This window comes from Protopterus annectens, chromosome 5.part0 (genome assembly GCF_019279795.1).
Source record: "Protopterus annectens isolate FY-2018-M chromosome 5.part0, PAN1.0, whole genome shotgun sequence".
NCBI classification, from domain to species: Eukaryota; Metazoa; Chordata; order Ceratodontiformes; family Protopteridae; genus Protopterus; species Protopterus annectens.
The window spans coordinates 1,202,427,893-1,202,441,203 of record NC_056735.1 but is presented as its reverse complement, the minus strand read 5'-3'; the positions used below and the strand labels follow the sequence as shown (position 1 = coordinate 1,202,441,203).

General features: G+C 35.4%; 1 protein-coding gene across 1 annotated transcript in view; it reads right to left on the bottom strand.

The window, feature by feature from the left end:
* Positions 1–13,311, bottom strand: part of LOC122802339 (transcriptional coactivator YAP1-like) — a gene marked incomplete in the record, with an annotated part of 1,778,419 nt that overhangs the window by 305,882 nt on the left and 1,459,226 nt on the right.

The following is a 13,311-nucleotide window of genomic DNA, read 5'->3' as shown; positions in this document are numbered from 1 at the left end:
TGGCTTTTGCCAGAAATTTAACTGGTTTTATGTGGGGAAAACACAAAGAAGATTGAGAGAAAAGATACAAACATTCTTTGGAATAAGAAAGAAGAACCTGAACAACTCTCTGTCAAAACATAACGTGAATTTCCCTGAACATAATTTTCTATTTTTTGGTTAAGATCACATTGTGAAGGATCCTGGGGGGACCTTGGGAAGATCTGATTGAAACTAGTGAGTTGCAGTGGCAACTAAGACTATATGCCACAGCCCACCCCAATTTGAATGAGCATGTTTCGACTGGATGGATCCTTAGGTTAAAATCTTACATGGTATAGGATTGATCTGGCGGTTTGTATGAACATGTCAAAACTGGATTGGTTAAGCATAGTCATGTGTTGTAAATGAATGATCTAGACCGTATTCTGATTCTGATGAGGTTTAAAGAAACAGATGAAAGCACTTAATCCTGTGTATTTTGTTTTTATTTTTCTAGTCTACTTGTATTTTAATGTATTAAATAAACTTTTTTGCTGAGTGATACTCCCTTGCCTATGGCTGGTCCTTTAGTCTTATACACAGATCAGGCATATTTTTATCAACCAGAGGAGAAGTTGTGGATAGCAATCAATAAAGAGCTGAAGTACTTTATCTGGAAGAGGAAGATGGTAAGAGTCAAGTAGGATAAGCTTATTCTTCCAGAAGAACAGGGTGGATTGGGATTATCCAATACGAAGGGGTATTTCAGAGGTACAGAGTTAAAGCTCTTATACATATCACAAGCAGAAATTATAATTCAAAGTGGACAGAAATCATGATGAAACAGGGGGAAGCTCAAGAAACAAGGAGAGACTGGGATTTTGGATGCAGGCCTTTAAGGAAAATAACTTTAATCATACAGAACATTACCTCTATAAAGTAGCAGAAAGTATCTTAAGAACTAAGCCAACATGGGAATGGAGAAAGGTGATTCTGCTGATAGAGATGACTGAAATTAAGGATACAGACAATAGGCAAGAGGGGACTGGAATTTACTGGAAAAAACTGGCAAAGGAACCCAGGTATCGAGAGCAAATAACTAGAGAGGGAAAGATGACAGAATGGGAAAACACCAAGAATTTATTTGGACTGCAGGTTAGAGATTTCCTTCCCTATCAAGGGCTGATATCAGAGTACAAGCAATGAGAAAGAAATAGGATGTCCTAAACAAAAGACCAGCACTGGCAGAGTTTTTAGTATAATCTACAACATAAGCTGCCATTAAAAAAAGGAATAATTAGTAGAGCATATAAAATACTGCATGATAACTATAAGAATCAATCAGAGGAGGTTAGAAAGGACTGGGAAGAGAGACTGGATAAGCAATTCACAAAGAAACAATGGGAGAATATATGCATGTCTCCCAAATATGGAACAAAATATACAAGATTTAGGATTTTTGCTTGGAAATATTTACATAGATATTTTTATATCGCAGGTAGACTCCAGAGAATTTTTCTTCAGGTAGACAGCAAATGCTGGAGGTGTGACGGGGAAGAAAGAGTTAATTTGGAGCATATTTTCTGGGAGTTCGGTGAGTTGGCAGACTTAAGTATTCCCTGTGGGATGCACTGTCAGAGATGCTGGGTGGGGAGATTGGTGTGATGAAGGAGATGAGTTTTCTGAGCTATGACACAGAACTGGAATTGCCTAGACATGGTAAGACCTTGTATCTAATTATAGTGGCTGCCAAAAAACAATTACTAGAAAATGGAAATCAAAATCTAAACCATCTCTACTAGAAGTAGTGAAGATAGTAACAGAAAAAAAACAACTGGAATTGAGACATTTAGAAAATGATAGGAGCAAATTACATAGGAAAAATGGGAATTGTAGGAAGAATACATACAGGGGAGGAATGAGGTTTAAAAGAAGGCAGGACTTAAAATAAGCATGTAATGTCTGAAATGATTGGGTAGATTATAAGTGATGTATAATGTTTGCAACTGGAAGTGCGCTAGTATGGTTTGCGATGTAAAATGCTTGCAACTAGGATTGTGTCGGTATGGTTTGTTTTCATTTATATAAATGTATGACTGCCTATTCGTAAATTATGCTTTAATAAAGATGTTTCTTATTTAGAAAAATGGGAAAAATTTAATCATTTATGTAATGTTGCTTAGATTACATAATATATAGCAACATATGTGAAATACAATGTTTGTAAATGTGAACTTATTAATACAGTTTGATTACTTTTATATAAATGTAAATTTTTCCATGTCACAAGTGATAATTCAATAAAGGTGTTTAAAAAAAAAAAAAAAAAAAAAAAAAACATGTTGCTCATAAGTGTATTTGGTGGCACAGCACCTTGGTCCCAAAGCTGATGACTGCCTTTTTAGTTATTTCCTCAGAACTGAAACCATATGCTGTCAGCAGTCAGCTCGGAAGTGGTGCACAGCTGTCAAGTAATCTCCATTTACTGTTGGGCTGGATCACTTGGCAAGAGTGATTGTTAGACAGATCCAGGAAACAACACCACACACAGAAGCTATACAAGGAATGTTTAACTAATGCATCTGTATAGGATGAGTTCAGCTTCCACCTTTAGAAGACCTCCCATTTGTCTGGAGAAGTTGGGAACGGTAACTTTGAATGGTTCCTGTTCAAGATTTCAGTAGTTGAGGTGCTGGCAAGCATCAGCAGCCTTATGTGGCTAGTGCTTGTCACAACAGTGACCTAAATTCTGCTGGTGGCCATCACAGGTGAAACAAGCTCTCTGATTACAATAAAAAGCAGTCCTGGAGGCTGTTGGCTACAACGTCGTATCGCCTGCCTCTTTTTCCATCAAAAAGGGAGTACAGTTGACACCATGCCATGATACCGCACTTTCAGAAAATGCATCCCAACAATCAGGCAATATACTGGTGTTAGCTGTAAGACACATATTATACTTTCCAACAATACCATTTGTTGTAATTGGGCTTCCTACATGTTTGACTGCCTTGTAACATGCTGGCGCTGTTCCACGTGCATGGAAGTGACCTGTCTTATAATTCACTTTCTGCAACATGTTGACATAACCTGAGATGTATTATGGTATAAAAGGGTCTATATCACATAGTCGAAGTTGTACAACTTCGACCACGTAATGTTCGAACCATTATGTTCGAAGTTACAAAACTTCAACTATGGATAAAAAAAAAAAAAAACGGAGAACAAAATAAACTGTTTTAAGTAGGGGGGCAAGCCCCTCTGCGTCCCCCCCCGCTACTTAAATATACCAACTCCGAGATCGCACCCCATGGAACAAAATGGAAATTTCAGCTTATGGAGATTTCCATTGAAACGCTCAAACTTTTATATGTACAGCTCTTTTACTGCATGCCATTTTTTGGCAGCAAGTGCTGTCCATCAACAGGATACATGGTCCAATCCCACCTTGCTTGATCTCATACAGCTATGCAAAACAATTACCATCAACAGTAGCCACACCAAAGACTACAATCTTCAAAGATATAGAAATAGAACATGCTGGGGCAATATAGTCCTATTCCAAGAAATCCTATACTTATGGAATAAACATCCAGTACATTTTAAGCAGTTCACCACGTTGGTTGCATTCAAACATATTTTGGATGAATAGCTGGGAAATCATAAATCCTTCATGAGGTATATAGCATGGTGTGCTCCAGGACCATGGAGTTTAAGTCATTTGACTTTTCTGAAGCTTAGCTGTCTAGGCTTCTCAGTGGTTTTCTGGACTGCATGCCTGGTAATATACCTATAAACTTATCAAGTTAATACATGTACCAAGTGTCCCGCAAATGTTGATGCACATAAACAGAGTATATACATACATGTGGACACGAGTAGCAGTTTATGGGTAAATGAATTTCCATATGGCTATTTAGTTGGCGAGTACTTTGCCAGAAAAAAAAAAAGAACAAACTAAAATCCCAAGTCGGAAAAGTAACTGTCTCCCTACTGAAATGTCTGCACTCAAAATGCTGAGTGTTGGAATGCCAAAACAGAAAGACAAAAAAACAAGGGAAAAACGAATATCAATATGAATATCTTTAAAGTGAAAGTTCAAATGACAGTATAAGCACCTATGTTAGAATATGTTTTGTCTTAAGTAAACTTATTTTAACTCATGCTATTTTCCAACCAGCTGTCAGCCTCTGAATGAAAAATTAGTTATAATTTATAATAAGACTGATTTAACATATTAAGCAAGGCACAACTTTATAAATAACTTGGCATACATTAGTTCAAGAAAATGGACACTTACTTTTCCTTTTTTTTTTTTATTTCCCCTTGAATTTACCATAGACGTGAATAAGAATGACTTAGTTGAAGGTTTCTTTCTTAAGAATCAAAATTTGTCTAAATGATGCATTAAAAGCAGGCTTAGAAATATATCTTTATAGTAATTACATCCATTTCCAACATTCTGTGGCTTTTCCAACAAAATTACATGTAGTGACTTCCTGGTTTGGCTGGTCGACTAGCTCTGATGTCATCAAAACACTTCACGATTTTGTGGAGATCATTCGAGAATGTAGACAGGATTTTTAGTGAAAATAAGGTAGTTTAAGAAGAAATAAGCTCATGGACAACAAGCTCGAGCTTCACAGAGTCTCTGGAAGTGGTCTTTTGTCATTTTATACGAAAAAAATGCCAAAAATAACAAGTATGTAGCTGTATTCAATAAGTATATGGAAAGTTCATGTGTGTGACATCTGTAAGCTTCCCATAGCCTGCTCAACTGCACAGCAAGAGTTTGAGCTACCCATTACAACCAAACAGTACCACACAGCTTCAAATGTAGCAGAAAGCATTTTAAATAAATCACACAGCCCCATTAATCCATTTAACATTCACATGAAAAAAAAAAATATATATATATATATATATATATATATATGTATGTATATATATATATATATATATATATGTGTGTGTGTGTGTGTGTATATATATATATATATATATATATATATATATACACACACACACACACATATATATATATATATATATATATATATTTAAAACTGTAAGAGAGTTCACTTGAGTCTTAGCAGAATGTTGAAAAGTTATCAAATCATATTATCACCATATGTATTTAACATATATAAAAGTTTTAAATTGATTCTTAAGGTATAAACTATAAAATAAAAACCAGTGTTCAGTGTGAATAACAGAATGACAAATGATTGTGTAGTGAACTTTTATTTACTTATATCTATGTATATTGAATTGATCTGACTGTAATTAGTTTAAATTGATTATAGAAGGAATCTAGAATGTTTATATATGAGAAGTAATTAATTTACTAACACAGTGGCTCCATTTGTTTACCCTTCAATCTTGAAATATCTTTATAACAACCATGACTATACATTTACCATTAGTATAAACTTTTAGCTCAGTTTAAGTAAAAAATGAAATTATGTGCATACTTAAGGTTATATGTGAATGGGATGGAAAAAAGAAAAAGCAGGCTTACCTTGTAAGTGAAAATATCAACAAGTAATTAACACAGTGACAATGTTTCCAGAAACATAAACTGCAAACATAAATATTTAAGTCACTTGTTTCTTAGTCTTCCAAGTGGGATTAGATGCCATTCTCCTAAACGTGGGATTAGCCCATTCTATCTCTTCTATTCTTTCCAAGATCTTATGGACTTTTACATAGTTCAGAGCTGATTCCAAGTCTTCAAATATTTTGGGACCTTCCAATGAAAATATCTTCAGCTTCGCAGGGAACAAAAGGTGCGTTTTCACCTGTGCTTTCTTCAGTTCCTTTATCAAAGGTAAGAATATTTTTCTTTTTGCTATAACTGCAGATAAATAATCATTGTCAAAATGTATTGTAGCTTCATTTAATTTAATTGGTGCCTTGGACCATGCAATTTTTAACACTAATTCCTTATCAGAAGATGAGAGGAATTTGACAATGATACATCTAAGGTTGCTTTTTGTTAGCTGTATCCACTGTAGCAAGGGAACAATGTGCCCTCTCAATATCAAAGGACATAGCAAGATCAAGAGTTTTAGGTAACCAAGTGGTGAGAAAGTTAGTCATATTGTTCCCTTCAATGCCTTCTGGTAGTCCAAATATTCTTAGGTTGTTGCATCTAGATCTGTTTTTTAGATCATCTAACTTACTTTGTAGAAGAGTGTTCTGTTTGAGTAGGAATTCCACATTATTTTCATTTTCAGTAATTCTCCCATCCATATCATTCAGAGCCTCTTCAATACCTGTTATCAGAGATTTTTGTTGTAGTAAGTCTTGATGGAGTAAATCCATTTGTTTGGTAGTCTTCTCCTTGAAATTATCTATTTTAGTATCCAGCTTATCAATTTTTGTGGTAAGATCCTGTATATTTGTTATCAAAGTCTGAATCTCTCTTTTGAAGCTGGAATCCTGGTTACTGGATTTAGTGAAGCTCATGATGAATTTCTTCAAATGAGGATAAGTTATCCAGGAATAATTGGACAGGAAAATCTGCCTTTTTTGTTTTTAACTAGATATTATTATAGATGAAATTAAGTTCTTTCAAATCATGTGTAAGTATTTTCAATTTTTAGTTTGAAGGCAGAATTCCTGTCAGAATAATATTTCTTTAGTGAAGCTGTTGAAATCTGCTGCTACTCAGAGCCCATCTTGTCCACGCCCCCCTCATACATAGGTTATCTAATGATTCTCTAGTACTTTTTGATAACCCCAAACATTCCCAGAGGTAGTTGTCCTTAAATGCCCTATATACCTGAATGAGATCTCCTCTTAAATATCTGTAAGAGACACTGTACAAGTTCAAATATTTTAGTCTTTCATAATAACTTAGATTTTCACATCCATGGATGTCCTTAGTATATTTCTGCTGTACTCTTTCCAGTTTATTCATGCTTGTTTTCCTATAGGGTTTCTATATTGTTATTCCACACTCAAGTTTGAGTCAAATGTAACTAACTAACAAATGACTTCATTATGTTTGATTTCATAGACTTTATAAATATTTTTATACAACCTATAGTTCTAGAACTATAATTAGCCAATTGGTTGATATGATTAGAAAAATTCATAGCTGAATCTACCCATATACCCTGGTCCTTAAACGAGTCTATAGTTTCAATCACTGTGTGCTATATTAAATATTTACCTTTCAGTTTATATCTCCCAAATCTCATATGCTTAGTTTTTGATGTATTTATCAACATATTATTCTCCTGTGCCCAAATGGTCAATTTAGTCAAATTATTTTGCAGACATGCCTTATCTGTAACATTTGCAATCAGTTTAACCAATTTCAGGTTGCCAGCATATAGACTGCAGAACACCTCAGATGAAAATGTAAGGTCTGAAAGATACAATCTAAACAAGTAAGGGCCTTGTACAGAGCCCTGTGGGAAACCTTGACTGTAACCATGGATTTCACCTGTCCAGTTGGTGTGTGATACTTGCCATGTCCTATTTATAAGCCATGCAGCTATCCATCTTATCAACAGTACATCAATACCTAGGTGTACTAATTTATTGATCAGTGTTTTGTGCATGACTCTGTCAAATGCTGAAGTTAAATCTATATAAATCACATCACAGCACAATTTTTCATTTATAGCTGTTATTATAAAGTTATAGAACATCATGTTACAGGTGGTAATACATCTATTTTCAACATTCATGCTGATATATGGTTTCAAATCCCAACCTATCCAGGTCTGACAATAACTTATCCAGTATTACCTTCTCCACTATTTTTCCACAACCTGAAAGTAGACTTAAGGGTCTATAGGATTCTGAGTTTGTCCTACTCCCCTTTCCCTTAAAGACAGGTTTAATAAGTGCATGTCTCCAACCTTGAGGAATCTCCCCATATTTACATGACCTAGTGAATAATAGATGTAATGGCAGTGCAAATTCTTGCTTAAGTGTTCTCAGGTCATTGTTACTTATTCCATCTCCTCTCTGTGCTTTGTTTGGATCCAGTTTGCACAGTTCTTTTTCAATGTAATCTAATTTGATTCCAGTATCTGGGGTTACCTAGATGTCACTAGGACAACTTACCACCCCTTTTGTGAAGCCAAACTGTTTTTCATAAGATTTTGTAAATATATCTATAATGTGTTGTGTCTGAGAATACATTTTAAAATCTGCACACAGTTTACCAATTTGTGTATCTTTATTCCTTCCACATCTTATGTATCTATAAAAAGGTTTCCTATTATGCTCAATATCTTTATATAAATTTTCTTCAAATTTTCTCGTTCTTGTCTAACATTATGCTTAATCTGTTTGCCCAGATCATTTATTTCAGTTTTCAAAGTTGTAGTTCGACCTCTCTTCCATTTCTTATAATTTTTGTCTCTCACCTTAATCAGGTATCTTGTTCTTATGGAAATATACCCCCTGATGTTGCATGCCTAGATCCTAATGTTAAACATTTTTTTTGACTTTTTACACTCTCTTTCAAAACTTTCCACATTCCATCTGCAATTTTTCCAATGAACACCTCACTCCAGTTAGTTTTATATAGTAACTGTTTTGCTTCCCTATAATCTGTAATTAACCTTCTATGCATTGGCTTAGATTTCAGTTTGGCAGAATTATCTACCAACAAATTAACCTTTATGAACCCATGATCACTGCACATCAATGGTGGTAAAACTTGACTTGAAGTTACAGTAATTTCTTTGGGAACACAAACAATATCTAGTATACTCCGTCCCCTGGTAGTTTTTTTTACACTCTGAAGCATTTGTTGTTTCTAAATATACTCTGTGAATAATTTCTTTACTAATGTTGTTGAATCAATATTATTCCAGTCTGTTTCTGGTAAATTTAAGTCCCCAGCTAATATTATTCTTCCCTCCTGTGTTTCATGTAAGTAATGTATGAATTCCTCTAGGTCATCCACACTTGACTTTGGTGGCCTATACGCTCCAACAGTTGTTATATGTTCCAGGGTTGTCTTTATTGTCACAGTTACACAGTCTATAGTACTGGTATTATCATTGAACATATAATAATCACAAATCTCATAGCTATCTTTAATCCCTATCATAACACCTCCAGTTTCTTTTTTTTTTCTTTTTGAGAGTTGCTATTTCAGATAAGTTTCAGTATGCTGAGATTCAATAAGATGAGTTTCAATAATAACATATGTACCCCCCCACAGACACACACACACACACACACATTGTACATCTTTTACATACTTCCCTGGCATGACGTCTGATGGTGCTGATGATGACTATGAACTGGGTATAGTTATCAAATCCCATTCTGATATTCAAAATCTCCAACAAGGACATCACCAAACCAATGCTTGGTATGTTAATCATGGGTTTACCTTCAGTGCCCTGAAATGCATGCAGCACAGTTTATTTCAGTAAAGCATTTACTGTGACCACATATAAAGATATCTCACTCTTGTCACAGTCACCAGGTACTTGGGTTCCTGTATTGCTGACAGATTCTCCTTTGACCACCATGCCCATGTGGTTGTTGTAAAATCCTTCGACCTACAAAACTTATCCTTTGTGGTATCTCCTCAAGTTCCAAATAAGTTATACACTTACTGTATTCACCCCCTTTATTAGGACCATCACTGATTCATTGACACATACTTCACAAAGTACTGAAAGCAACTCAAAACACTTCAATATTTCCTCATCAAAAAGATCTCAGTTCTTAAAGCTCATAGCTACTATAATAGATCAAAAACTTGTCCCTCTCCAAAGTGTCCCACAGACTTCTGAGGCAGTCATGTCCACTTAATTTCTCTATTATGGATGACCTAGCACTCTAAGAACACCATCACCAGAATAAAACCAGTTGTAAACCTATAATATCACATCAACAATACCAGATGGCATGACAAAGTAACTTACCCAATGCATTCCACATTTGTGAAATAGGTTGACTTTAAATATCAAATACAGTACTTCTCTAGCAATATTCACAATCCCAAAGCAGTGCAGCCACAAACAGAGACGGGGTTCCACGCAAGTAAAAATGTATAAATGCCAAACAAAAAAGCCGGTACCCCTGATGGCAATAAAACGATAGATGTAGTCCAGTAAATGAGACGCTGAATGCTCTGCTACAAGTTCTAAAACATTTATTTATAAAGATGAGTGAGCGCTTTCGCCATAAGGCTTTATCAAACTCTTGAAACAGTAAAACCTGATTTAAAAAACCCTTATAAAACATGCAAACCATTTTCATTGGTCAAAGAAGCACGTCATAGTTTAAAACTTTAAAGCAGTAGTTCACATGATAACATATACCCAATGTTTCCTAGATACAGTCCGTAAAATAAGCTGACATTGCATAGATCAAAGTGCATGGTTATACATGAGTTAAACCTACGCCTCTTTAACTTCCAAAAATATATTGGGTATAAAAACCCGTACAATCACAATCGGGTAGTTGAACAATAATAAAAACAAAACATCATGTGAAGAAAAGAAAACAAGTAACTTCATGGCAAATCGCATTGTAGCGTTCAGGACATGACTCTAAAATAACAAGCAAAATACACTTATACATACACGTAAGCTAAAAGCACAATAGTGAAAGTAACACGCCATAAAAAGGCGCAAATCGCAATATAGCGATCAAGACATATCTCTAAAACAACAAGCATAGTAGTTGATAAACTCACACAAGATTGGCAACGCAACTATCTAACATCACTTGTCATAAAATCATACTTAGTAAACAAATTAAACCAGGAGGTGTGCATCATAGTTTAAAACCTCTTAACAGTATTTCAAATGGAACACACTGTCATTAAAATAACGTACCTTACATACAATCCAATAGGTAAAGTCAGCAATGGATGAATCAAAGTGCATACTTCTGCATAAAGTAGTCGTACGCACCTCTTAACTTCTTAATACACTAAGTGGATCTTAATACCCATACAGTCTCAGTAGACTGAAAAATCAATAGTAGAGGTGAAACGTCGTGTAGAGGAGGGAGGTGAAAACGTCATAGCTAGTCGATGCGATAGCGGTAAGGGTACACCTCTAAAATAACAAAAACAGTGTATACTGTCTTTAAGCAATGTTAACAACACAATTAGGTAGCTCTGCTATAAAACCATGCCTGGTAAACATACTGTGCTGAGAAGTGCGTATACACAATTAAAATTACAATAATTCACTCTTCTTATAACCTAACCTTAGTGCGATCATCTAACTACTGTCAAATAATCAGGAGGTGAAGCCAGCGACTGACCAAACATGTCAATCAATAGTAGAAGTGAAACGTGTAGAGGAGGGAGGTGAAAAACGTCATAGCTAGTCGCACGGTAGCGGTAAGGGTACACCTCTAAAATAACAAAAACAGTGTATATTGTCTTTAAGCAATATTAACAACACAATTAGGTGGCTCTACTATAAAACCATGCCTGGTAAACATACTGTGCTGAGAAGTGCGTATACACAATTAAAATTAAAATAATTCACTCTTCTTGTAACCTAACCTTAGTGCGATCGTCTAACTACTGTCAAATAATCTGGGGGTGAAGCCAGCGACTGACCAAACATGTCAATCAATACCTTAGATGACCTTTTTGCATATAGAAAACTAATTATATCAATATGTAAGGATCAGGGTTATCCACATATGGAATAACATAATGTAGCCTCATCATGAGCTTACATGCATTTGAAAAATGTTCAACCATTTATGCTCCAAAAGAATATTGCTCCGAGGGATACATGTTGCATTTTCCGTTCAAATATACAGCTCACAGATTAGATAGAACCTAATGGGAGCTTCTGGAGTAACTGCATCAATAAAAGTAAAGCAAAGAACACGACTCATAGTATGCCTGAATTAAACATAAGTTGACATGATGAAATAGCATACTACCTTACTCTGTGTAATCTTCTGTTTTTCAAGAATGGTTTAATTTGAACTTTATCATTAAGGCCAGGGGGTCTATCCGATCTCCATCTAATGATCCATCTAGTTTCATTCTCTAGTGTCCTATTAATCAAGTCACCTCCTCTGAAACCTTGGAAAATTGTTTGAATAACATAAAACCTGAATGTGTGATCTATTCCCTTCTCTTTATAGTGTCTTGCCAGGGCATTAAGGTCTGAGCCTATTCTAGTTAAGTAAATATGCTCTCTGACACGTTCTTTTAACATGCGGTTGGTCTTCCCTACATAATAGGCATCACATGCATTACAGTTAGCAACATATATTATGTTTTTACTTGCCATCAGGGGTACCGGCTTTTTTGTTTGGCATTTATACATTTTTACTTGCGTGGAACCCCGTCTCTGTTTGTGGCTGCACTGCTTTGGGACTGTGAATCTTGTTATATTTTTCGTCAGCGCAGCTACTGAAGAGGATGGCGAACGAGAGCAACACCAATATCGAACTTCCTTATGTTCCGACCACCATGGATTACACTAGCAAGTTTTTACAACGCTTCCAAGTTTGTGTGACTGGGGAAACCAATGTGTTATTAGACTTTGAACCCATAGTTGATGGAGAACGGAATAACCAGACTGGAGTAAGTAACTTCAATGTTACTCGAGATTTAGCCGAACTAGAGACTGCATTTGTTAAACTGAAGAGGTTACAGGTCCAAAGACAATATTTTGAAGTGTGTTTACTAAAGCGCCCTGGCCTTAATGATAAAGTTCAAATTAAACCATTCTTGAAAAACAGAAGATTACACAGAGTAAGGTAGTATGCTATTTCATCATGTCAACTTATGTTTAATTCAGGCATACTATGAGTCGTGTTCTTTGCTTTACTTTTATTGATGCAGTTACTCCAGAAGCTCCCATTAGGTTCTATCTAATCTGTGAGCTGTATATTTGAACGGAAAATGCAACATGTATCCCTCGGAGCAATATTCTTTTGGAGCATAAATGGTTGAACATTTTTCAAATGCATGTAAGCTCATGATGAGGCTACATTATGTTATTCCATATGTGGATAACCCTGATCCTTACATATTGATATAATTAGTTTTCTATATGCAAAAAGGTCATCTAAGGTATTGATTGACATGTTTGGTCAGTCGCTGGCTTCACCCCCAGATTATTTGACAGTAGTTAGACGATCGCACTAAGGTTAGGTTACAAGAAGAGTGAATTATTTTAATTTTAATTGTGTATACGCACTTCTCAGCACAGTATGTTTACCAGGCATGGTTTTATAGTAGAGCCACCTAATTGTGTTGTTAATATTGCTTAAAGACAATATACACTGTTTTTGTTATTTTAGAGGTGTACCCTTACCGCTACCGTGCGACTAGCTATGACGTTTTTCACCTCCCTCCTCTACACGACGTTTCACTTC